We start from the raw sequence: 25437 nt of genomic DNA, 5'->3' as shown, positions 1-25437 counted from the left end.
TGTCATACTAGAACAACTTATTTGCTTTCCATTTAGGTATAAAGCACATTTTTATTAGGAGAACCACGTGGGGTAAATTGCATATCAATGTATACCAAAATAAAGATTTCCTCAAACTTCTCATTTTTTTCCGGTAAGACTTACAAACTACGGGGGCGTGAAAATATTTTAACGAAAAATGAACCTTCCGTTGAGTAAGCATGCATTTGTCAAATATTCATACATTGCGCCATATTTCAAGAGAACAATTGGCGAATTTTTTTAGGCATATATGGATGAAAACCTGTAGTAATATTACTAAGTTTAGAACACCTTACACAAGCGCCTTTGCTTTAATACGTAAACTAAATTTGGCGATGAAACAGAAAACGACACTTTCAAAAAAATTTTCTCAGAGACATCACTGACACGAAGTTCTGCGAAATTCGGAAGGGGCAACGTCATTATTATTTTTCTCTCCGTAATATTCCTCAATTTACTATTTTCAATGCAGTAAGTCATATAATTTTTTGCGAAGGCATTTGGAATAGTCGACAAAACGGTTGGACGTTTGGCGCGAAATTACTCTGTAGTGAAGCGACACAGCAGCGTAATAGAAAGTTTTCGAAAGGAAATTTTAAATCTGTTTGTTGCGAAATTAAGAAGTTTTCATAATGAATTATTGAAAAAAATAAGAACTTAATTGTTCTGTGCGATGGTGAACACCGAACGTCCCTCTGAGGCAAGTAATTGCTGGCCTACGGAAGAAACGTGAAATCTTTTATTTCTTTAGTTTTTTTTTTATATTAGGGGAGAGAGGCACATAAATTTTGACGTCAGCGGTATACCGTCATTTTTTTATGCGTTTCTACCTCTTCATATGGTGCCAACAGCATGCTAGTGCAAGAAAGGTAAGGAAAGAATTTTCTGTTTTTTTATTGCTGGAGAACAAGCCATAAATACAAACTCTGACAACGCCGGCACGACACCGGAGTTGTCGCTGAACGATATGACTCGAAAAATATACAAAATATTTGCAAAAGCAGGAGGAAGAACATTGAAGGCTAGTTGCACCAAATTTCATGGGCTAATGCAATTATAATTCACTGCTAGGTTTTCTCTGGTGTTTTTCTGAGATGTAAATGCATTTAACTTCTACATACAAAAAGAAACAAAAAAAAGCTAAACACAATCAACACGGAGAATAAGTTGGTGATGCGTGTGAAACCGCTTATGTCAAAGAGCGACTGCACCAGTTATCTCTGTAGGCGGCCATATGTGACCTGAATGTAGCATAGGGAACATTTTTTTCTCGAGACCCAAATGTCGCGTCTCCTCTGTGCGGACGAGAAAGACAATGCGCACGCTTTTACGGACGCTGTCTTGCGGAAGGGTTCTATTCTAAAATGAAGTTTTCTATCCGTTCCTACTAGTTCACAAATAACGTCTGAAATTTTACCACTAAATAGGCGCTTACTGTTCCACTTGGTTAAAGCGGCAGCCCATAAAGTAGGTCATCCTCACTGTGATGCAGCATTGTCCGCAGTACGCTTGTGCGATGCATCGCCTCGCTGAAGCGAATATGTTAGTATCCACTGCCCTCGCGGACCTCTCATTTGTAGCTCTTGCCAATGTTGCTTCAAGAAATAGTCATAAAAAACAGCATCCCCCCCCCTGAAGTTTCCTTCACTTCGCTTGCTGTTATCGCTTATGTGATCGGCCCACCCTAGACCACCCGACGATGTCACGAGTTCACGTCATAATGACGACACAAGTTCTGACGAGTTGTGACGTCATGATACGTTATTTGCGGTCACGTGACTATTTAGGACTGCCGGTGTTGACGTTGATGCCGCCGACGGTTCCTGCGCTCAAATTTCCTATGAGGGGGCATCGTAATCATCGGTAATCATTTTTTTCTCTTGTTGCGTTCACGAACCCACACACTGCACCCTTTCAAGATCATTTCGAGTTGTAGAGCTGGAAATACAAACCACAAATAAGACTCAGTGCGCGGTTCCGGTCAAATTTCCGCCTGGTGCGCTCCAAGCGGTTGTCGGTTCGAGGATCACAATGGGAGAGGCCATTATCTGGCGCCGACAATGACCACCGACTCAATGTCTCGCAGAAAAAAAAAAGAATATTGTGCTGCAGTCTTTTGTTTGCAAGGGTTGTGTATCCTCTTCCCTTAAGAAAGTATGCTTTCTGCTGCCTTAGGCGCTTAGTTATCAGTGTAGCTTTCCATGGTGAACTTCAGCCCGCGTGTTTTTCTCAACGGTGAAATAAGAGTTCAGGACGCAGCGCTTTCAATTGCGCTCAAGAATGGCTATTGCATCTTTCTTTTTGTCTTGTTCCAGCTGTTACCAGTAATGTATTGTCTTGATGAAGCGCTGGGCGATCACACAGCGCTGCATTCTCCTACCGCTTTCAAGACTACGGCGAAGAATGAAGATAATGCTTAGTGGAGACCTCAGTGTCCAAAAGAAAGAACGGACGTTGACCCTTCGCAAGACAGTGCTTTATTTTCAAGCTTGATTTTGTTCAATTGTGCCATTTCAGCTGGGTACTCTTGCATAGTGAATTCCTAACGGGCACTGGCCCGAGGGTTGCTTATAACGTTTTGCTTGCGTGAAACGAATACAAATTTGTCTTTATCTAAGCAACATTAAAATACATCAGCGGGATCACCAAACTTCTTTGCGGCCTACACCCTGTATTTATTTTTATACCCCGACGCTGGCTATTAAAAAGCATCACCACCGCTTGCCGGCATCGCAGGCTCGGCTCAGAGATGATAAAAACAAATTGATTACGCGGCAAACAGTACTTTATTTTAATTGCCTCAGCAATGCATGTCTATGTCGCCTGTCCCTGACTGTGGCATTCTAAATGTACCTTTGCACTGCAGTATGTCGTTGTAAATTGCGCAACTATAGTCCATAGTGCCGACTATTTCCCCTCTGTTCCTGTGGGAAATATGTGAATTTGCCAGATATTTATATCACTCTGATATGAGCGTCGCCCATCGGTTCAGTAATAACCGACAGGAATTAACCTTTTCGAAAGTTGCGGGATAACAGAAAACAGAGGCGGCGGCGGGGGGGGGGGGGGGGGGGGGGGGGCATGAGTGAGCAGGCGAACGACTATGCTGACAGTCTAGAGCACCAACGCCTCTTCTGAGCCATTTTTCGAAATGTTTGCTTTTTTTCGTGGTGTATTTGTCTCATCTGAGGTTTCCTACATTGATTACTGTAAGAGCAAAAAAAAAAAAACCAGGAAACGTAAAACATAACATAACAATAAAATATAAAACGTAATTGTTTAACTAGTACGGGAAAACTAATGTTTTGTTCTTTTCACTCCCGTCGGACATTTCGGAGAACGCAGTTTTTTAGCGATCCTAAGATCCTGCTGGCGCATTTGCGACTATTATCTCACTTTTTCTGCGACAGCTATATTCCTGATAGACAAAGCTTATGCGTGGTTTGAAACTTCCATAGGTAGTTAAGTATATATTTGTGCAAAAGACTTCGTTAAGGGCTCCATTATCAAGTTCTAGCAACTATCCGCCATTTCTTATGTCCTGCCTAGCCAACGAATGCTCGCGGCATCCTAATTCGCCTATGTGGTTCCTCTCACGACATGGTGCTACCCAGAGTCTGAGAGTCCATATATCTGTTTTGCGTCTGTTGCAGTCAAGGAGACGTCGCGCCGGCGATTGAGACAAATCACCAACCGGCGAATGTTTCGACATAGTATGTAACCCGGAGAGAAGCTGATCCATTTCTGTCCACAGTTGCCAATAAAACATGGTACTGTGTCATTACAGCGGAAGCGTCGGGCCATACACTGCCAAATGAAGACACATGCGCAAACGACCGTCAAATGTCACACTAGGCATTTGCTGACTAGCTAGCCTCTCAGCGTAATGGGATGCGTTCGCGATGCGCGTAGCGATTGTGAGGATCGTTTAGGAACTGCAACACGACTGCCGTCTTTATCATGATGAGCTTAGTGAAATGCGTCTTCCCTCTGTGTTGAATTACAGCATGCTGTATTTAACAAAATCAAGAACAATGTGCATGTTTTGCGGTTCAAATGAAGCATTAGCAAGAAAGATTACGCAAAGACAGGAGTTAACAGTTGTGGACGCAATCAGGCCGCGCTATCGCAATAGCGCCACATTTGAAGCTGTCATTAATAGAACGCGGGCGTCGAATTTCCGGCTGTATGTATTCCCAACAGTTTCTTATTTGCGCCGTGAAAAAATCTACGCCAAACGACGTCGAGGCACTTTAAAGCGTTTCCCTCGTATGTATTTCTATATTAACCTTCAGTGTGCCAGTTGAATGACGAGCAAGTTTGCAGAGTAATGGTATTTTCTCTGTACTGATAAACTGACAGGGCTGCTTATCGTGAGAAATAAAACTCATAAATAACGTCCACGCAAAGCGGCGAGTGGGCGGCCGGCCGTACGTTTCGATTAGTCGTAACAACAAATAAACCATAACATTATGTTACGAATTGATGAGTCTGTAGAGAATGGTGCAGAAGACAGTTCTTGTACAATATTTCGTTCGTTACAGCCGGAGCAAGCAGTAACCATTAGGCAAAATAGTGAAACGCATATTTAACGTATATCCCCTGCGCGCAGCCTATTAAAAATAGAAGCAAAGCTTCCGCTTAAATAAATGATGCATATTATTTGCATCTAAATGATGCAAATCATGATAACTAAATGATGCATATTACGCAGATTTCCACTTTGGTGAATAATTTTTCCTTCTCAAAGACAGAAAAACGTATTCGTCACCGCGTTTTTTCGCCAAAGTAATATTCGTATATTTTGTCTGATCGTTTACAGGCTACTATTTTCTGTACATTTTCGCATTATAGTCCTTTGGGGAATTTCGCTGTTGCCGAGTTCTTTACAGCGGCTGCTGCCTCGTTCGCTGACGAAATACAATTTTCAGAACTGCAAACCGTTATTCATGAGCTGCGGTGTAGATTACTACATGGGAGTTAGTTTTTCTTTTTGTTTGTTTTCGCCCACTTTTTCACCGTCCGTACTTCACACAGGCCTTGGAGCAAACGCTTTTTTCCTCATAAGGAAAGCCGTCACGTGAACCTTACATAATTAGCTTTCTCTGATTCAGTTAGAGGCAAACGGGGTTCATGCGGGGGCGCATTTGCGTTTTTCGGCTAGTAGCTTTTCTCTCTCCGGAAGGAGGCAGCGATGCTGAACAGCTTCGCAAGCGATCGCGCCAGGCGAAATAAGGGAAGTGTTATGACATGCACGCGCCCTGAGATGCTGTCAGCGGCAGAGATTCTCAACCAAGTTTCCTATCAAGTTATCTCTGTTCTGCAACGCCAGGCAACTATCTGATGTTTTCCCGCGCTCAACGCGCCGGCCCGTGTTATAAGGTATGATGGGTTCTCGTTGAAAGGTAGGTCGCCTTCACACGAAGCGAGCCGCCACTCATGCGTTCGTACACATATCGCGTGCCTATGGGTATAGCACCGATAAGAAAACGTTTATACTGGAGAATATTTCATAGAAGTGTCACATGTCCCGCATAACGGGCTAGGTGATCTCGCTCGAGTCCCCCTGCCGTGTTTTTTGTTGTTCTTTGTGTGTGTGTGTGTGTGTGTGTGTGTGTGTGTGTGTGTGTGTGTGTGTGTGTGTGTGTGTGTGTGTGTGTGTGTGTGTGTGTGTGTGTGTGTGTGTGTGTGTGTGTGTGTGTGTGTGTGTGTGTGTGTGTGTGTGTGTGTGTGTGTGTGTGTGTGTGTGTGTGTGTGTGTGTGTGTGTGTGTGTGTGTGTGTGTGTGTGTGTGTGTGTGTGTCGTCTTGCCGCGCACTCCTTAGCAAACTTTTCTTATTCAATGGCATAAGGATGCGCCGCCGCTGATATATTGCCGTTCACGCATGGACGCGATAAAAAAAATATGAAAATTGCTACGTGGCCACAATTATGATTTACGTTTAGAGATGTCAAATGCAAAAAGATTGTCATTCACCCGTTGTGCACGTAACTCTAAGCCAGTGGTTCTGAAATGGGGATCAGCAAAACCCACTAACAAAAAAAGACGCGTTTCTCGGAGGCACATTATGTCCCGTGACACATGCCCGTCTAATTTTTAGTATGCTTCGCCGCATAACACCTTTTCGTTGTAGCGGCGCAGTCTTAGGTTTGTCTTTCTCCATGAGATGGCTGGGAAGTTTAGCTTCAGTTTTCGATGACATACGCACGCGAGTATACTTTCTACAGGCTTGCATAATTGAAGAGCAATCATAGGTAGAAGGAGGCTCAATGTGGCGGCAGACCGCACAACTTATCGACAAGCTGTTGAGATTAGAGTCACTGTATATGCTACCTTTAGGTAGCAAAGTAGCGCATAGGTCCGGCTAGCAACCACAGCTATGCGGTGAAGTCGCACTCCATTTTTGCAGGCGACATGCCTACCGCGTCGCCGATAAACATGTCTGGCGTGTCGAAGGCCGGCGATAAACATGGGCTGTCGATGACTAGAGTTAATTGAGTGAGCTGCAGCGGCGGCGTCGAGAAATACAAAAATTGGCCTGAGCGTCAGCTTCTCCGCAATGCATGGTTGCTAGCGGCGTTGGAAAACAGATGCGCAACTCTGCTACCTAAAGGTAGCATATACAGTAACTCTAGTTGAGATCAAATTGGCGAGGCACATCACTTTGACCATTGTTGTAAAGGGAGAAGCAAGGGGCGACTATTTCACGGTACGTGAGTTAATTTCTGATCCCCCTCAACCCCTTTTGTCTCACTACTAGGGGACGTTCATCACTTCCACAAGTCCACAAGGAGTCCCTGAAAAATCCTTGGCTGAGAACCGCTGCTCTAAATTATAAAGTATTACGGCGATAAAAATTTACAAAGCCTTACTGTCACAAAAGTCGCATAGGTTTAACGTTTGTTGAGCATAATGTGCCAAAGTATGCCATGAAAACGGGGTTCTTTCCACTGGCATCAAGGGCGAACGTGCTATAATTCTTCTCTAAGAATAAAGTGCCGTGAGTGTACGTGCACCACTTAGTGTGTGTTAGTGTTAGCCGTAGGAAAGACGATAGCTCTACGTCCCAACAAGGCCGGGCCGTATTTGAATTATAGTTGCTCGTATCCGTGTAACTTTAAAACTGTTTCCTCGTAAAGGTGACCAGCTGCAGAATATGAACCCGAAAAAGTAGTATCCGAGTTACGTGTGTGATCATGCGCTTTGTTTTGTATGTTGTCGAACTGTTCGCCGTGAAGGACTCCGCCAGCAGAACCTGAACCTTAAGACGTGTATTCGAGCTATGATCATGTGCTTTTGTTTTGTATATCATTGAAATGCTCGCCGTGAAGGTAACCGATAGCAGAGTCTCATATCACAAGACATTGTATCCGAGCTCCGTTTCAGATCATATGCTTTTGTTTTGTATATTATTGAACTGCGCGCCGCGAAGGTTACCGACAGCGGGATCTGAACCACGGGACGTTATATCCGAGCTATGTGTTAGACCGTGTGCCTACGTGACTGGTGTTTTGTGTGTGAGTTAATGGTTCACCCGTGAAGGACACCGAAAGTGAATTGCAGCAAGCAGAGTCTACGTGACCGTTTCAACGATGCATCGAAACTACACTGGAAGCTGGGACCGGCACCCGGAGAAACGTATAAAAACGGCCCGATCCTATACTTCATCAGTCTGCTGTGCGCCGGAGAAGAGATCGACGCGGGGCAACTCCCGGGACACAACGCAGCGAACGTCAAGTGCGGAAACCCAATACCCCCAGTCATCGCGGAGCCGCCGTTGACCCGTCTCGCCAGTTTCGAGGTTCACTTATGAACGGCGCCGGTGTCGAAGGACTCTGCTGCGCCCTGTTAGTATGTCATTCGCTTGAACTTAGTGGACTGCGGACTCCAATAATTTGTTCGGCTCTTGCTGTCTGATATTGCTCATTGTCTATACATATTTGAATGTTCATGTGCATGCACTTATTTGAATACATCTGGAATGTATAATTAGTTAACCTTTGTTTTGAATATAACTGTTTTGTTCAATTGGAAATATCTTTCTTTCAACAGATTATTGAAGCTTTTTTTGTTCTTTGATTGGAGAAGGCCCTTGACTCCTTCATACCTGCAATTGGCGCAAGCCGTACAACAGAGGCCCGACCCCCATGCCACATCTTGGGAGGAGCTTGTGCTTCGGCCGTGAGTCGTGACAATTATGCTCTAAGTTATAAAGCGTTACGGTGAAAGAGAGTTAGCATTTCTGAAAGAGTCACGAGACTCTCGTGAAGCGTGTTTCGGCTGGCTTCCGTGATGAAGGTGCCGTCATATACGCCGTACATATCGAGCGTTTGCCGTTCGGCACCATCGTGGCGCCATGGCTCGCCGACGGAGCCGGGCTGGCGCGGCGCCTCCGCCACTCCGCCTCCTCTCTCAGCGTACCTCGGTCTGTTGGAATGCATTGCGTTGGTTGCGCGGGTTCCGCCAGTTGGCTGTCTTGTAGTTTTGTGTTTGAGCGAACATGTGCATCTTCGGTGGCGGTGACGCCAAGCCCCGTGCTGGAAGTGACGCTTGGAGGGCGGAATATTCATGGAGCTGCGGACACGGACAACGTGCGCCTATTAACGGTGAATGCACTGTTTCGTAGGTACAAATTATATAGCTTTAGCTGGGCGTCTGGAGCAGCTCTGCTGAATTAGGCTGCCAGCCATTTGCAACAGCAGCCTGCGTCCCCGGGGTTGTTGCGGATGCCCAACTAAAACTCACTTAACTAGTTGACGCCATCATGCGCGTTGCTGTACAAGCTCCCATAAAATGAGAGATGTAAACAACTATCATTGCACATTGTATGCTGATCGCACATAGTACTGCTATACTGCTGAAGTGCAAGATGTAGTTTTGAGATGCGCTTTAGTCTACTTCATAATAGCATTTGCATCTACATTGATTGAGTGTGCAGTATGCTTCCGCGCGTGGGAACGTGAAAAAAAATCTGTGCACGAAACGCTTAGGCGTGCCATATGTAATGGTTTTTGCTGGCCAATATATACGATGTGTCCAGCGCATGCGCGGTAGCCACTAAAGTTGGACACGCCTCGCCGGTAAGGTGAAAAGCTCGAGACTTTCGACGGCGAACGTTGTTGAGGCCGACACCGTGCACTCTTTTCCCTCGTTTCTGTTTGCTGTTTTCGGGGTTTGCCTACGTCTGCGATGGCGTTTGACGTTATAACAGAATCGAGTGATTGTACGTGACTGGGCTATGTGCGGTAATTCCAGCATATGACATGTCTGATTTCAACGTAGACGGCGTCCGCGCTTGCTGGGTGTCGTCTGGGCACTCGTACTCGCATATGCCTGAGTGTTTAAGGGTGGGTAACGTTTGTAAAACAGGCGGTCAGTAACCACTCACGACGTGCCCGTGACTGGCGGAGAATGCGCTTGGGTGTTTGCGTGTGCATTTGTATGGGCCGGCGGAAAGCCAGGCTTATTCTGAATGCAAATGTTTAAGCGATTTCTCAGAAAAGAAGGGCTTTCCTTTGTGCATAGCCAGTGCCTACTTCGGAACGATGTTCCCGCCTTGTTTTACGTAAAAATTGTTTTCGTTGCGAAATAATTTAAAGTGACTCACACGTGTCAGATGTGTGCACAGTAACGGGGTGTTGAACAAAGGGTGGTTTTCAATACAAATAATCAGTAAGTGTGCGTGTTGGTAATTCCCAGATATCCGGATCGCTTCTCCCGCCTCTTCCCTCCTGCTGACAGCCACGCTCGGGAAACGAAGGTGCCGCTATGATCTGGTGCTTCACCACTTGTGATGGGAAAATCAACGGCGGCGTTCACCCTGTCAACGAGGCAATCGGTCCTACATTTCTTTTGGAACACGACGTAGAAAAAGAGGTGAGTGGCATCCACACAAAGGAGCCTAAACCGATTTCATTTGTTGTATAAAAGAGGCTCACATCATCTTGTGCTGCAAGTTTGTCGCCAAGTGGCGTGTTACAAAAGCTACTATTTGCAAGTTGTGTTTTACACCATAACGGCAAAAAACTTAGTTCCTTACCATACGTGTTTGCATTTGTTGTTTTGTTGTGAGCCTTCGTTATGTACGTGCAAATCAATTATTGTGTAGGTTTTGCAAACTCTTTCTGGAATTCCGTTTTCTCATCATAATATCACTTTCTGCTTTTCAGATAGAATTTTTCATGGCTGATCACGCTGAACAGGAGCGGCAACATAGCAAGTGACAAGCCTGATGCCTTCAGCCGTCACCACTTTTTGGTTTATTCATAATCATAAGGAATAAAGATGGAAACGTGATGCTCATTTCTGCAGTTTATTTTGCATCAAATGACGCTATTCACATCACTTTCGCACATTTTAGTTGGCTATACTCTTACAAGTATGTAAATAAGGAATACCTCAACGGCCTAATTTAAAATTACAGGCCACCTTTTCGTGCTTTCTACATTACTCTGCTGGAAGAGGTGTGTTACTTTGACGAGTTTCATTAAAATAATGCTAAAATTGAACCATTTTTTTCAGTCGCTGGACACAACGGCAAGTATTATAGGACTTTTTTAAAATGAAGTTCATTCTTTCAAACAGTAGTCGCGCAAAAGTAGAGAATGGGTAAATTGAGCAGCTTAAAATAGTTGTGGAGTCGCATGACGCTTCGGTGTGTGTTATTTGACCCCCGTAGGAGTGTTACTGGCAAGAGTCGTCTGAGTCCCTTATAAGCGGTACTGCGATCCTTCGGATAAATGTCCTTCTACTTTTCCTAGAAGGTCAGGGTACTCTCCTAGAGCGCGCCGGCTCTGATCCACCAAGAGAGTCACTGTGACTCTTTAAAGAGAGTCGTATACGAGGTCAGTCAGAACTCTCTGAAAAGAGTCATCTATAATCTTTTTTCTAGAATGTACGTGAGCAGTCTTCACCCCCTGCGTTCTTACGCAAGCTGCTTCACCATATGCAAATGTTTACTGTGGGAGGGAAGAAATGCAATGAGCCCAGCTTTAACAGATACGCGCACCAAGTATCTTCGGAGAAAACAACACATAATTACACCATTTACATGCAATACGGGGATATTCTACGACAAATTCATTTTTTGGTCGCTGACGGCTTCATTGAAGCGTTATCCGCCATTTGTGCATGTACAGACAAGTATAAATTTGAAGCGGTGGCACAAAAAGCGGCGCTTTTGCGATGCATGAGAGGCATCCGCGGATCGATCACTGGTGATCACATGTAATTACCATTTACTTGTCATTTTAAAATAAAATCGAGTCGCTGACTACGTCAAGCGACGACTTGAGGATACTAATGACAGTGCAACCTACGTAACGCAAGTTCTTTAAGCTACGTACAGCCGTCAGCACCAAGAAATCACATACATAAAAATCACATGCATAAAAAGCAGTTTTGCAACTTTTACAAACGCCATGAACGTGCGATTGCTCTGCTTTTTATACATGTGATTTCGTTTGAGCAGCAGCTGCGAATTCAAGCTCGAGAAGTGCGTAAGCTATGGCACGCAATGGTTCATTGTCGAGGCAAGTATACGACAACGAAGGCCATGGGCGCGCGCGATGACGTAGCCACGAGCGATACGTGACGAAAACGGGATGCCAAGTGAGTGCATTCGACCCGCCGGTCAGGCAGACTGGAAACAGAAATTTACTAGTGAAACCGACGCGCGCTCCATCTATCGTTAACTGCAGCAAGCATATCATTGTCAACGCTTGGCGGCGCTGACCTCAGTCCAAGCGAGCCGAGGCCACGCGTCGGTGCGTTCGAGTTACAGGTGAAGACGACTGTACATGTTTCCCTGTGGCCTTTAGGGAGAGAGACAGAAAGAAAAAATAAAGGAAAGACGGGGAGGTTAACAAGGCGTACGTCCGGTTTGCCGCCTAGCACTAGGGGAAGAGGTAAAGGCCAAATGAGAGATACGCGCGCAGTTGAGGGAGCACACGAAGTCTACAGGCACTTCCACAATCCTGTTGACATTAAGTACGTCACCAAAGCTTTCGTTTCTTCTGCGCCTTGATGCTAGCTAAGCTTCTGACTCATAGGAACTCTTAGCTTCCGCTTTAGGTATAAATAATGTTTCGTCATTAATCTGGTAGCTTGTATTGCATGACGAAATTAATATTAGCATTGTCATCATATTATATGCCCGTTTATGTTGTTGTGAAAGCACCAACGCACTCTGAGCGATTCATTCGAATGCAACGGTTGTAGTCGCCCACTTCGGGTCACTCAGACCTGAAAGAAAGGCTCAGTCATGGACACTATTCGCGAATAATTTGAGCCAATACGCCTCCTAGCCGAGAGAGCGCGAAACAGGCTATTGAGATCCATGTAGCGGACGACATTCACTTTCGTACGTGCGGTAGCGGTTCTGGCGGATGGATCCGTCGTCAGCAAAGCAAAAATTGCGTTGCGAAGCGGTTTTTCTGCGTTTTGATATGCACATCAGCGAGGCGGAAAGGCAGAATAGTATCTTTTCAAGAGTTTCCGTTCTTTAAGTGAACGTTGAAGAACGGCGTAAATAATAAGCAACCTCTGCATCCGCAAAGTTACTCCGACTATGGTTGCTTGTTCTCGGCACTTCAGCAACAAGTATTACGCCGCTGTGCTAAAAATTTTTGCACTCTTTCAATAGCATCAACAAATCCTGAGGATAACACAGCTGGAATAATCGGAATCGATTAGTGGGAACGTCACGAAGCGATACAAGATGCGAGAGACGCCGTAGTGGAGGACTCCGGATACTCTCGACGAGCTGGGGTTCTGAAATTGCACAGTACGCTTGCATCTAGCGTTTCACCCCAATCAAAATGTGACCGCCGCAACTGGGATCGACACAGCGCCTTTCGCGTCAACATCCAAGCAGCGTAATGTGCCACAGCGGCGGGCAAATTTGAAATCTTCATAGTGTTATGTCAGTGTACTTGCTGCGTGGTGGCAAGGCAAGCCTGAGATGCTTGCTATATTACGACGAATAGTAGCTTTGAGCCTTGCTCTTTAGATGTTGCGGGCTCGATTTCCTTGATTTGTGGGCGCGCGCCTGTAGTACAGCCCAACCTAATCCAGTATCGCTGGTATAGCCTGCCTGATGTTTCATCGTAGGGTTCAGGGAGCTAGGAAAGTGCCTATTTACACCTACCTATAAACGCCACACTGCTCTAGCAAGCAGATGAATTTGCGGGCACCACAATTCCGCTCACGTATGCGGATCGGCTGACACACACACGCACAAACAGAGAAATCGATAACGCTCTGCGCACTGAAAACAATGGCGAACAAGTTTCCCGCTATAGTTTCTTCAGCAGTTAGTAGTCATTGTTTCTCTCCGCCTCTTCTTCTACATGCAACGTTATTTCGCTCGGTGTACCATCACCGCCTCATTCTTTGAATTCGAACACATTTATTCAAGGACGCTACAAAGTAACCGGCTGACAAAGTCGCTGCAAAATGCTGACGTGTCGCCGTGATGCTCTAGGCAATAAGCATTGATAAAGGATACCCACCGGCAACTGCTGAGTGCTTTAGCCCACCTACCTTCAAAACACTGCCGAACCATTTGTATGCCTTGCCGATGGACACGGCCCGTGACAGCGCAGCAACACTTACACAGCAGTAGATGAGAACGGCTGATAGGCGATTGTACTTCGCTAAAAAGCAAGCAGTGCAGGAGGATTGGCCATCGGAGATGACAGGCTGAAAATCCCAGTGCCTGACAGGCACTGGGATTTCTTGTGCGTTCGAATCACGCCAGATATTTACGCGAAAAGTGCAGTAACATTTATTATAAAGTCGATGCTGTCCTTCGCGTCAACCAAAATGAGGTACTCGGCACCAAGTACACTCTCACCTTCGAAAAAACACCACGTTTCCACATCGCAGTCTAGGCAACACGGTATTTCCAGCAGCCACAATCCGCACATAGACCTCCTTGCCGCCGCCATCCTTGCCACTGTTGCCTAACTTTGCAGCGCCCCCTGGGTTTCCTTTTAGATGCGAATAGTTTGTGGAGACCGTGTTCTCACGCACGAGAGGCAAGAATTCTGCCGTTGTCATACCGTAGTTCCGATTCACCCTACGAAAACCAGTACGAAGACGGCTAATGCAAACCACGATAAGGGAGCAGGGGGGCGATCGGAGATCTGTTCGTTCCGCTTGTTCGTTCTCCTGGGAAGAACAAGCGAAATGATTGGCTGAAGCGGGAGATGCCACTCAAGGCCGGGGGGTGTCGCCATTTCTTTTTTTTTTTTTTTGCTTGATCTTTTATTTTTTGGTGACGTCATGTCGTGTCATAACGAGTAGGGTGATCGGAGGTCTCTGTTCTGCGCCGTTCGTTCTGCACCCATTCTGGCGGCGCACGCGATTAGCCAAAGCCGAAAAAAACCACGTCTCTGAGGGGCGTAGCCATTTTTCTTTCTGCTTGATATTTTATTTTTGGTGACGTCATACCGCGTCATAACGGGCATGTCGTCTGCTACAAACGAACGGATCGCGAGGTCGTTCGCACGCGTTCTCTCGAGCGAACAAACGGCTTCGCACGGCATGATGCGGCGGTTGCGGCTGCCGCAACAGCTGATTTTCAGAAAATGGCGCTTGCGACGTGTGCTTCTTTTGCGGTTGGAGGTGCGAGATGCGTTTGAAGCCATGAGCGAGTGCGTCGTCGCTTTCAGTTCTCGAAACGAACAGGGCGAAAGAAATGAACGGGCCTGCCACTGGGCTGTGGTCTTACGCGCAGGGACTTCATAGTTAAATCGCGCTACCAGCTCTTGCCAGGTGTCCTCCCGGTCCTCACTCGTGAACGACGGCCCCAGCGGACGCGACGGCGTAGCTATCTGTGGGTGCTCTTTTATAAAAGCCAGCAGAAACTCCCTTTGACGATCCGACACCCGGGAGACAAGCCAGACAAACAAGGTGGGACGACATTTTGAAAAACTGCGCCGACCGCTACTTTTCTTTTTTTTTGCGTGCGCGACTTAACATAGCAAGCACGTTAGCAAAACTAACACCAATAAATATCAGCACTCAAAGCTATTCCTGTTTCAGAAACTGCTTGAGCTTGAAAAGAAAAACAATATCTTTTCGCATAACAACTGTATTTATTTGAAGGCGAGAAACACTTCGTTTTGAAATATACGGTCCCTTTGCCGAGGACAAACAATGCGCGTCTACTTCCGGAAAGCTCGCCGCTCACCGCTTGACGATTGGCTGTCCTCTTCCTATATATATATATATATATATATATATATATATATATATATATATATATATATATATATATATATATATATATATATACGGACGAAGTCGTGAACCGTCGGTTACCAAAACGGATATTGTGTTGCGCTAGAAGCTCTGAGAACGTTACCACGGGGACCTCTATACCTTGGAGAACGCTCTGTTTTGTAGCATCCATATGTAACGACTCCTAAGGGCGAACGCGTGGCATCTAAGAACTAGCACGTACCACTGAGGAGCCTCCGTCTTCTTCATCGCGTAATCCTGTGCTTGTTGCTCTCTCGACTTCCTTACATCCAGTTTAATCAGCAGGAGTGCCTACAACAAGCGGTCTATTTTCGTTGTGCCGGTTCGTGGCCGCATCCGAGAATCGCTCCTGGAGGGCTCTTGTCAAGACCGTGGAGCTGTTCTCTGTGTTCACGACGAATCGTCTCTCTCGCGCGTCATTACTCACCGAAAGCAATCGGCGGGCACAGGCAGCACTGCCGTCCGGGAATGGCGAGATATCGGTCGAGGAGGAAAATATAAATAAACAAAACGTGCAACAGTGCGCAAACGTCAGCGAGTGTCTCTCTTGTTGACAGAGTTCTTGGCCGGAAATAGGCGTCCGAGACTCTGGTGAGCATAACGAAGAGGTCTCGCATGATTGGAAAAAGGGCGTCCCCAAGAAAATGACTTATAGGGTTACTCTGGTCTCCTCGCAACCCTCAGAGGTATTCGCGTGGTGCTACCCACTTCAGGGTCAACGTTTCCTCGACACAGTTCCCCAGAACTCAATAGCAGCGAAGTATATTTAGGGAGCTCCCAGGTCATCCCAAGACGTGACGGAGAGCTCATATCTTCTTGCTAGTCAAGAGAGCAGTCTTTAACTCTTACTAATCGCACAAGAGCTAGTTGTCCAGTGTGTAATTATTCCTGGTAAACTGAATATACGCTTTTTGCTTCTACAAGACCAGTTGAATACCGAATTGGTTGTCTCTGTCCTCTGGACGTCATGATGTTATGATGCCATTCACTATTCAGTGTTACGCCTTCATGTAAGCATGGCACGGTCCGAAAACGCTTTCGTTACGTAATTTTACTGCTGCGTAGGATAACGTGTTCGGATGATGATGATGGTAATGCTGGTATTGCAGACGAAACTATCTACGTGCCTACCACGTAGGCACGTTTTTGGCGTACTTACCGTACGGTAAATCGGCACTGCTAAAACACCGTTATAACATCGCCATCCACATGGCGTTTCCAAGCGGTAAAGTGCCTGTGGTTTGCCCAACGCGAAGGGTAATGACGACAACATTCTTTAGTTTTCGAGGATAGGATTCCTTAACTTTCCGTAGTTGGATTTGGAAGACGCCGTGAGTGCGGGTCCGAAAAATTTGCACAACTTGAAATTCCTAAAGCTAAGTGCTTGGACGCTTGCGAGTTTCACCCCCACCATACGCAGCCGACAGAAACAGGAAATTTATCTCGCGGCCTCGCAATAAGCAGCGGAGTGTCCGAGTCAATAAAACGAACAAGTGCCTACTCGTACCTACCAGATAAATCAAGACATGGCACGAGTACAAAAAGCCTCACGCGCTATATGTACATTGCGATGAAGCTTTGCGATTCTTTGCTATGACGCTTTGCGAAAGTGTTGTACGTTTGTTCGTATTACAAACTTGAAGCTTGTTGTAGTAGACTCAAGGATATTTTACGATGTTGCTGCAACTGATGGAGGTGCGCTCCCATGGAGGAAGGAAAAACTAAGGAGAGGCCCTGACGTCACATTCGTGAAGCCTCCACATCGCAAACACCCGCATTGCCTCCTAGCGAAGGCGCAGCGAAACATTTCGCGACTTCCGTCTCGATGTTTGCAAGCGCATGCGCGCATCGCGAAACTTTGCAGCCTTTTTGTTTGTTTGTTTGTTTGTTTGTTTGTTTTTTGCCGTGCGAGCGGTGTAGTCGATTCACGCATGCTGCTCTTTGTGTGTGTTCTTTAGGAAAGCTACGCAATGCCCAGCTGTTGCGTATACCCGGTGCAAATCGCGCGCACGCGGACAGTACCGGGTGTCACTTTTCATGTGTACGTATACGTTCGCTTCATTGCTAATCACTAAGGCATGGTATTTGCGCGCGAAGCTCTCGGATGTGCGCTCTGTTGCTTGTTACTCATTCTGTCAACTCAGAACTCATGTGAACTTTTGTTTTTGGCGTCTGACGCGCCGTACATAACATGCGCTGAAGGCATCGTACGTTTTAGAGGCTGTGTCGTTCAACGAAAGGGCAATAAACTTTTGTTGTTATTATCGGACTACGTGATGTATGTATTGTTCGGTGTGCGCTCGCTGCGTGCTTGTGTTGTGTGCGCACTGGAATTACAAACTTTACGTGAGCAAGGGCGTGGCTCTGCGGTAGAACGTGCACGATCGCCTATACAATTCAGCGGTGTCTTCTTTTCGACGTGAAGTTACGTCAACTATAGGTTGGCGTTGCGCCGCAACCGCTAATCGGGCAATCGGGCTACGAGAACGGAAAAGAGAGATCTAACGCCCAGTAGAACGCGTAAGTCACTGCTAGGTGAGTTCGAATACAATGATGCAGGGGCTGAATGTTTTTGATTACGGCACGTACCGGTACTTTCTGTACTGTTGCACAAAAACGCTCGCTCGGGCCTGCCACGCACGAACAGCCTGGTAAACGTCTGCTTGCAACGTTTTACTACGTGCAAACCGCACAATACGCGCTAGGTTTACGCCGGGACTACAAATCTGAGCAGAAGCGAACCACCGCGGAGAGCACGCCGCGGGGCGTCTGCTGTTTTGTTTGCCCCATACCGGTTTGTTTGCCCCATAAATCTGACGTCACTTCCGCCACACTTTTCGCAATGCATTGGGATACGATAGGGCCTCTCCTGAGTTTTCCTTCCTCCATGTGCGCTCCTTTCGAGCGATGAGTGTCAGGTTTGAAAATGTCCTTTGAACATTGCAAATGCCCTTTTCAAATCGGAGCTCATTAGGTAAATCCGAATTGTCAAAAATTCTGCCGGCGAGTGCTTAGCAGATTTTTTTTTCGAATCTAGCGAGAACAAGGAGCCCTATTTATACCTGAGTAAGCACTCGAAATAATACTACTATTTTCGATATAAGTTTTGTTCAACTATGGGCCCCAGGCATGAGCTTCTTTATTGATTGCAACTTTCTTCTAGAATAGACATATTTCCTGTAACACATTTTCTATTTGAACTCATCGCAGCCTCCGAATTTCGTCGAAGTGGATTTTGCTAGCAAACTATCCACTCCAATGTAATTGGTTAAAAAGATACTACTTAAACAAAATTCGGAAGATTCCACGTATCATGGGAGTCGATGTTATGCGAAGCATGCGACGGGAAGGTGACTGTGGCGTAATTTTTTGCTGAGCGAAATTTTACAAAATGACGCTAAAGATTTGTGTAAATTTTATATGAACACATATATGTTGGAGAGCTGCAATATGTGTTATATGACCAGTTCTTTACAGTTGGGTAACGCTTCCAACGGCAACGTGGGTATTAAAAACGCCAGAAGCGGTAAGCTTATATGTAGTGCTTATACGTAGGCGGATAGATAGATAGATAGATAGATAGATAGATAGATAGATAGATAGATAGATAGATAGATAGATAGATAGATAGATAGATAGATAGATAGATAGATAGATAGATAGATAGATAGATAGATAGATAGATAGATAGATAGATAGATAGATAGATAGATAGATAGATAGATAGATAGATAGATAGATAGATAGATAGATAGATAGATAGATAGATAGATAGATAGATAGATAGATAGATAGATAGATAGATAGAAACGCTCAAAATGCCAAAGGTTCGCTAACAAATGCTTCGCATTTAGTATATCCATTGGGAATTTTAGGAGGGGGGCACTTTTTTTCTATCTTTCAGTAATTGTACTAAAAACAAATTGTGTGGCATTCGTGCTTTGAGATTGCTTTTTGAGAAAGAAGAAAAACAACACTAGCTAGTTTACAGGATTATGAAACATATCAATTTATTATTATTCAGAATATTGTGCAGGCAATACACGTTCGTTCGTTAATATCGAGCCCACCCTTACATGCGTCGTCAAATTTTCCTTAGGGTGCACTGATATATGACCCATATTTTATTTGTCGGATCAGTACCGATCTTTAGTAGCCAAGGTACCATATGCAGCGTAAATGCGTGGGATCCCAAGATAATGTAAAGATGGAACACAACTTCTGTATTTGAGAAAACACTATCTACTCGTATATTTCAGGAATGAAGGCAGTTCGAGAACATGCGCGGCAATTTATTGGAAATTTGACCTAGCCTATTTCACATTTGTTCCTTAAACAAAGGTAATGGTACTTTATACTTAAAGAACAAATCTTCTTTGAATCGTTCTCCCGGTTCACGAATGACTAATTAGAACCCCAGGGTGTTCCATCCAGGCGTTGGATTTAAATATGCGTACCATTCGAAAGCTGCTTGAAACATTGTTAACGCTCTGGGAAAAAAAGAAAAAAAGAAAGAAACTAACGTGCTTGAGCACTTTAGTTTAGCTGTATTAATGAGAACGGCGGGCAGTCATCCCGCTCACCGTTGTTAGAAACTAATTAATTATCCAGTCACGTGCGGTTTTATTAGCGATATGAATTGTTGAGAGGAAATCAATAATATGCTGTCCGCTTCGGCGTACGGATAATAAAAGCTCACGTCCCGCGCGTGCGGTTTCAAACCTCGAAGCCGCCGATTCCATTGCCTCATTAGTGGAGGATCGCAGTATGACAATTGAAAGTGACATAGTCTAGAGTGGGACTCTCAACGCGTAAATCCCAATTTATTTTCGACCAAACCTTTAATGAGTACGATTTCGATTTTCACATTGCTAAGCTTAAAGTGTAAGTAGAAGGGAAACGTGGGCTAGTTGGTGATTCATCCTAGTGAAAAAAAAAACAGCGCTAAAAATGGACGAGGACTAAGGAAGAACACGACAAAGCGCCTGTGTCGTGTTTTCTTCCTGTCACAAACGAGCGTGTTATAAAGCGCGCGCGCGGCCGCTTTCAAGCAGCTGCCAGACAGAACGGCGCGAGCCGCGCGCCCAACAAGCGCGAAAGACGAAAAAAACAAACATCAAAAGACGCCGGCGCGCCGCAGCCTCCTCACCCACTGGAGCCAGAAGCAGACAACACGATCAACGCCCGGCAAAGCCTCGATGTTTCTAGAAGGAAGGGGGGACGCAGCACCGAGCGATGCCGCCGCGATTCGAACCTACGAGAAAGCTCTCGGCCTTTCTCTAGCCTCAGCTGTACTGCACGCCGAAGAACTCTCCCAACGCTTCTAGAAACCGGGGGGAGAAGACCAGACAGGGGTCGGGCGGTCGAGACAGTCAGCGAAGGAGTGAGCGAGTCAGTCGGCCCGGATGGTGAAGTTACGCTAAGTGTGGCTCCGTTAGCCAAAGAAGACGTGTTTATGACGGTGTGCGGTCAGTCGATCGTCGATCTGGAAGAATCCGATGACGACACCGTGTGAGCCGTGACAAGTCACGACGACGGTTGAGCTACGACGATCAACGCTGGAGCTGGCGTGAGTGTTTCCTTGAAGAGAAGCATTCGATTACCGTCCAAGTATTGCGGACTGGATACGCCATTGAATATTCAGGACTTTAACGGTCATTGAATAGTTGTAATGCATGCGATTGCATTTGTAGCGTGTGATCTGTTTGTTTAGCTCCCGTTGTGTAAACACCATCTGAATTATATTGTGAAGCTGTAACGGGTGCCAGCCGAGTGTGCATGTGTTTGTGTTATTTGTATTGCCTTAACTGAGAATATATTTCGTTTTCGTTTGTGTTATCGACTCTCGGCTCTGACTCGGTCTTTGGACCACAACCGGCGTTCGCTGGCGCACCAACGGACCAACTCTAAATTGTCCGCGCTTTCGTGGTACGTTTCCGGAGGGCCGTGACGCCAACCCTTAGAATCCGCCCGGCGATTGCCAACCCGATTAACGGGATAAGGGACACTTCCTTAGTCCTCGTTCATTTTTAGCGCTGTTTTTTCCTTCTTAACACGCCCAATTACCGCACATGCTAGGGCAACGTCTACGAACGTTCGTTACATGGAAATGAAAGTATATAAAGTTGAGGAGAGTCAAGGCAAAAGAAAAGTACCCCCATAAGGATAAAACAGCTTCCGCTTCAATCAATATGCGCGTTATAACACCAAATGAAGTTTTGTTGGAGGCCGCGTTAAAACGCTAAAGTTCACAAGTTCAATTTGCAGCGGAATGTTTCGTTTCGAAATCAGCATGAAAGATATCTCTGACTGAACAGTGCCTAGAATAATGAGGCTTCCGTGTGGGCCTGCGCGTTCCAATGCTACTCATGATGTTTTTTTTTTCTCCGGGAGCAGAAGTGACGGTACTTCGTATTCGAAGAACAAAGCTTCTTTCAATCGTCCTCCCGGTTGGCGAATGCTTATATATAGGCCCAGGATGTTGCAAACATTGATAGGTATGAGCACATACACTGTACACAGAAAATCAATAATGCGGCGTGATACAGATGCCTAGTGGTTCCGAATTTGCGCACGAAATATCGTACTTCAGGCGCACCTGAAATTCCGAGCAGCGCTCATGCTTTGCCTGACGCTCGTACGTGCGCCATTTGTGTCAAGCCCATAAAATATTTTGACGCACGACCAACTCATGCAAGTATTGTACTAATAGGGCCACACTAGCTAATATTATCTGGGACTGTTCAGCACTAACTGGGAAAGCTGGTGACGCGGCGTCCAATGAGGAACATCGGCCGTGTTGGCGGGCGGCGCTGCTCAGCTCAGGACTAGACCATCAATTTTCGGCGATCAAGCAGGTGAAGAAAGATTATATATATATATCGCCGATCTTTACGCACTCTGAGACGTCAGAATAAGTAAGGTAATTCCGATTTTCTTGCTAGCGCTAAAATTCACAAAAAGTTTAACTATTGGATAGGTGATCGCTGCCCTAATGATTATTGCTGGTCAATTCGATATGTAACATATTGTGCCCGTTTATTCCCAAAAAACGTGTTACATTTGAATTCTCTGTAGGAGATTCTGATTGGCGAAGCTAGACAGCCAGCGTCGAATAATACTTGGTGAATTCGGCCCATGATACGGCGCCCATTCAAGCTGTCGATACATCACATCAATATGGGTATTCATCAACTTTTTTTTAGAACTGCGCTCACGCAACGGCCATTCTATATGGACTATGCATAATCCACTGGTGCCTTGTTGTGTGCTGTCTAATGGACGTCAGTCTTTTCCTGCGCTGAAGTTTCAAATGTAGCCCGAACAATAAATACATGCTGCACATCTTATAGCCCCTTGTTGCCGAAATACTTTCTGTTAGTTGTGGCAGTGCGCGTTGGTGAGCTAATTGTTACATGGAAATCTAACAGCGGTGAGAACAAAACAAGAAAAAGTGCAAAAAAGAATAAAATGTATGTTCCGGTGGCACTAAGGTTTATTTGGCCTGAGTTGCAGTTGGCAGTCAGCGCTTCGTCCTCTTTTATTCTGTGTGTAGCATTGTTTTCAGTACTGTCTGATTTTCGGAGAGGTATACCTACTAGGTCAGCAGTGCCGCAGTTGTCATGGGATTCCCGTTGGCTATCTGTTTCTGCGTTTCCTTTTTTTTCCTGCATTCCAACCGAAGATACAAGGATGAACAATGAAGATCAGTCTTGCCGACGAAATGCGGCTTATCGCTAAATTGTTTTAACCTTCGTACATAAAAAAAAAACTGCCTGAGAATTTACTGAACATAACTAGAGTTCGATTATCAGGAACGCTGGGGTGATGCACTTCACAGTTTATATTTCGGCCACCTAAGGTTCTTTAACAGGTATCGTAGTCTAAGCACAACGACGTGTGTCATTTCACCACCAATGAAATGTGGTTCTGGTGGCTTGGAGGGCCGGTCTCGGGTCATCGATCTTAGAGCGCAAACTCTGATTAGCGAAGCTACCACAGCGGGGCTTCCGTACTTCAGACCGTTCTCAGAGCAAAACCTAGAGGAGACGCTGAACGCGTTCGTGGGTTATGAATTTGACTAGTGCCGCAATATTTGAATGAAACTGCAACTGCTTCCTCACTGAAGTTGCCAGTAGAGAAGTCGTGAGAATATTAAAGAATGTCAGCGAAGAATGGCAGCGGGTGCTATGCGCCAACACCCGGCTGCGTGTAAGCAAATGTAACTTCGATTTTCAATGCATAGCGGCGTTGATTAGGTTTCAAAGTGAGCGGCGCGAAAATGAAGGGGAACGTGCCGCGCATACTGAACCAAAGCGCAACTCGAACCCTCTCACGTTTTCCGGGTGAGCGAGATTCTCCCTATTTGCGCGTGCTATGCGTATAGCAAGCCTGCGCACAAGTAATATACTGACATTTATTCCTTTTCAACATTATTTTTGAACTCACGCGCCACTTCGTCAAGTTCACGCAGACCGGGGGTTTCAAGGACGTCGGCGAATTCTGGACGAATAAAATGCATTGCGCTTAGTCTGACTGCAATCCTTAACGGGCCTCCTCACCACCCCGAGTTCAAAGACGAGGAAGTGGTTTCTTTCTTCCCTTCGCTATCCTTCCTGCAGTCGATATCTCATCATCGCCACTTATTTCTTAAAAGCACGTGTAGAAATCCAGCGCTATGCGTGGAGCCTATCAGGATTTCGCGCTTGTCGGCTACGCGCTGTTACCTCCGAATGCGCAATCCAACATACACAAAACGAAGGGAAATCAGTTGATCGCACACGATAGTCATGCGAGACAAGGAAAAACGGGTGGCTGGCTGCATGGCAGAGCAGTGCAGGAGACAATTCACAACTGATATTTCGCATTTATGGACCAATCGAAAGTATGCACCGTAATGACGTCACGTGAATCGAGGTTCCTACCTCACGAAGTACGTAAGGAAGACGATAAACGCAAGGAGAGAATACCTCGCTTTTTTTTTGTATTTGCACAGGCTGGCGAGGGGCCCTTTCATGCTCTTTTTTTTTTTTTAATGCGACGACGTTAAAAATGTCGTTTCGCAGAAATTCCGGTGTCGGCGTCGGCGTCGGTGTCGGCGTCGTTGGTTGTTAGCCAAAAACCGACGTCGTCCGTGAGCGCAAAGTCGAGATTGATGCAAAGAAATGAAAATATTCGGCTCGAGTGAGAATCGAACCCAGGTCTTCTGCGTGGAAAGCAAGTGTCCTACCACAGATTCATGGTAGTGCTTCAGACTGTTACGAAAAAAAAACAAAACAGAAAAAAAACTACACGAATGTCGTGCAGGTGGAGGAGCCTCCGTAACGCATGTTATATTGCGTAGCAAAAGCGTGGAATTACAAAGTGTGCAGCTGCTGCCAGTGCGCGTGGCACTTAATTGACGTCTAGTGGGTACTTCGAGAATCCTCAGAGAAGGAAGAATTATGTCATAGTGTACCCCTCGCAACTGCAAACATATTCGTATTGTAAAACGATTCTATTTCTAAAATAAGGTACCACCCGTTTCATGGCCGATCCCCCACGGTGGGTTGCGCCAAGTAGCTGAGGATCAACCAACCAACCAACCAACCAACTTGCACAAAGCATCATAGGAGAGTTTAAAATGGCCAGTGTTACGCGCACAGATATGCCTTTTCCCGCAGCGCGGTTGAGGTGTCCACCAAGAAGCGAAGGCAGACTAACAGTTGAGAAGGCGATGTGCACGGGGCCCGATTACACCGTTCTACTCTTGAAGACGTAGCTGAAGCGACCTCCAATTATTATTATTATTATTATTATTATTATTATTATTTCGAAGCTTTTCATAGAGGAATTTTTGTGGCAATTTCAATTAAGGTGCATGCTGTGCTGCTTAGGTCGACTTTAAGGAAAACCATTTTTCACTTGACGGTCAAGCGAACTAATTTTACGGTCCTTCAACTTATTCATGTCACAGCTTATCCTGCAGCATGATTCCACTGCGAGTCTTAGTATCTATCGTTCATGGACAGGATGCTTTCACACGCATAATGCCTTTTTTTTTTTGTGGGAGCGAGATCTTGACCCAGAAGGTAACCCTGAGCGAATTATTTGTTCGTTTCGACAACAACTATCGCGTTGATTTCATACACCAAGGCCATGCGTTAATTT

This window comes from Rhipicephalus sanguineus, chromosome 7 (assembly GCF_013339695.2).
Source record: "Rhipicephalus sanguineus isolate Rsan-2018 chromosome 7, BIME_Rsan_1.4, whole genome shotgun sequence".
Taxonomy (NCBI): domain Eukaryota; kingdom Metazoa; phylum Arthropoda; class Arachnida; order Ixodida; family Ixodidae; genus Rhipicephalus; species Rhipicephalus sanguineus.
Note: the sequence above shows the minus strand (reverse complement) of the source record.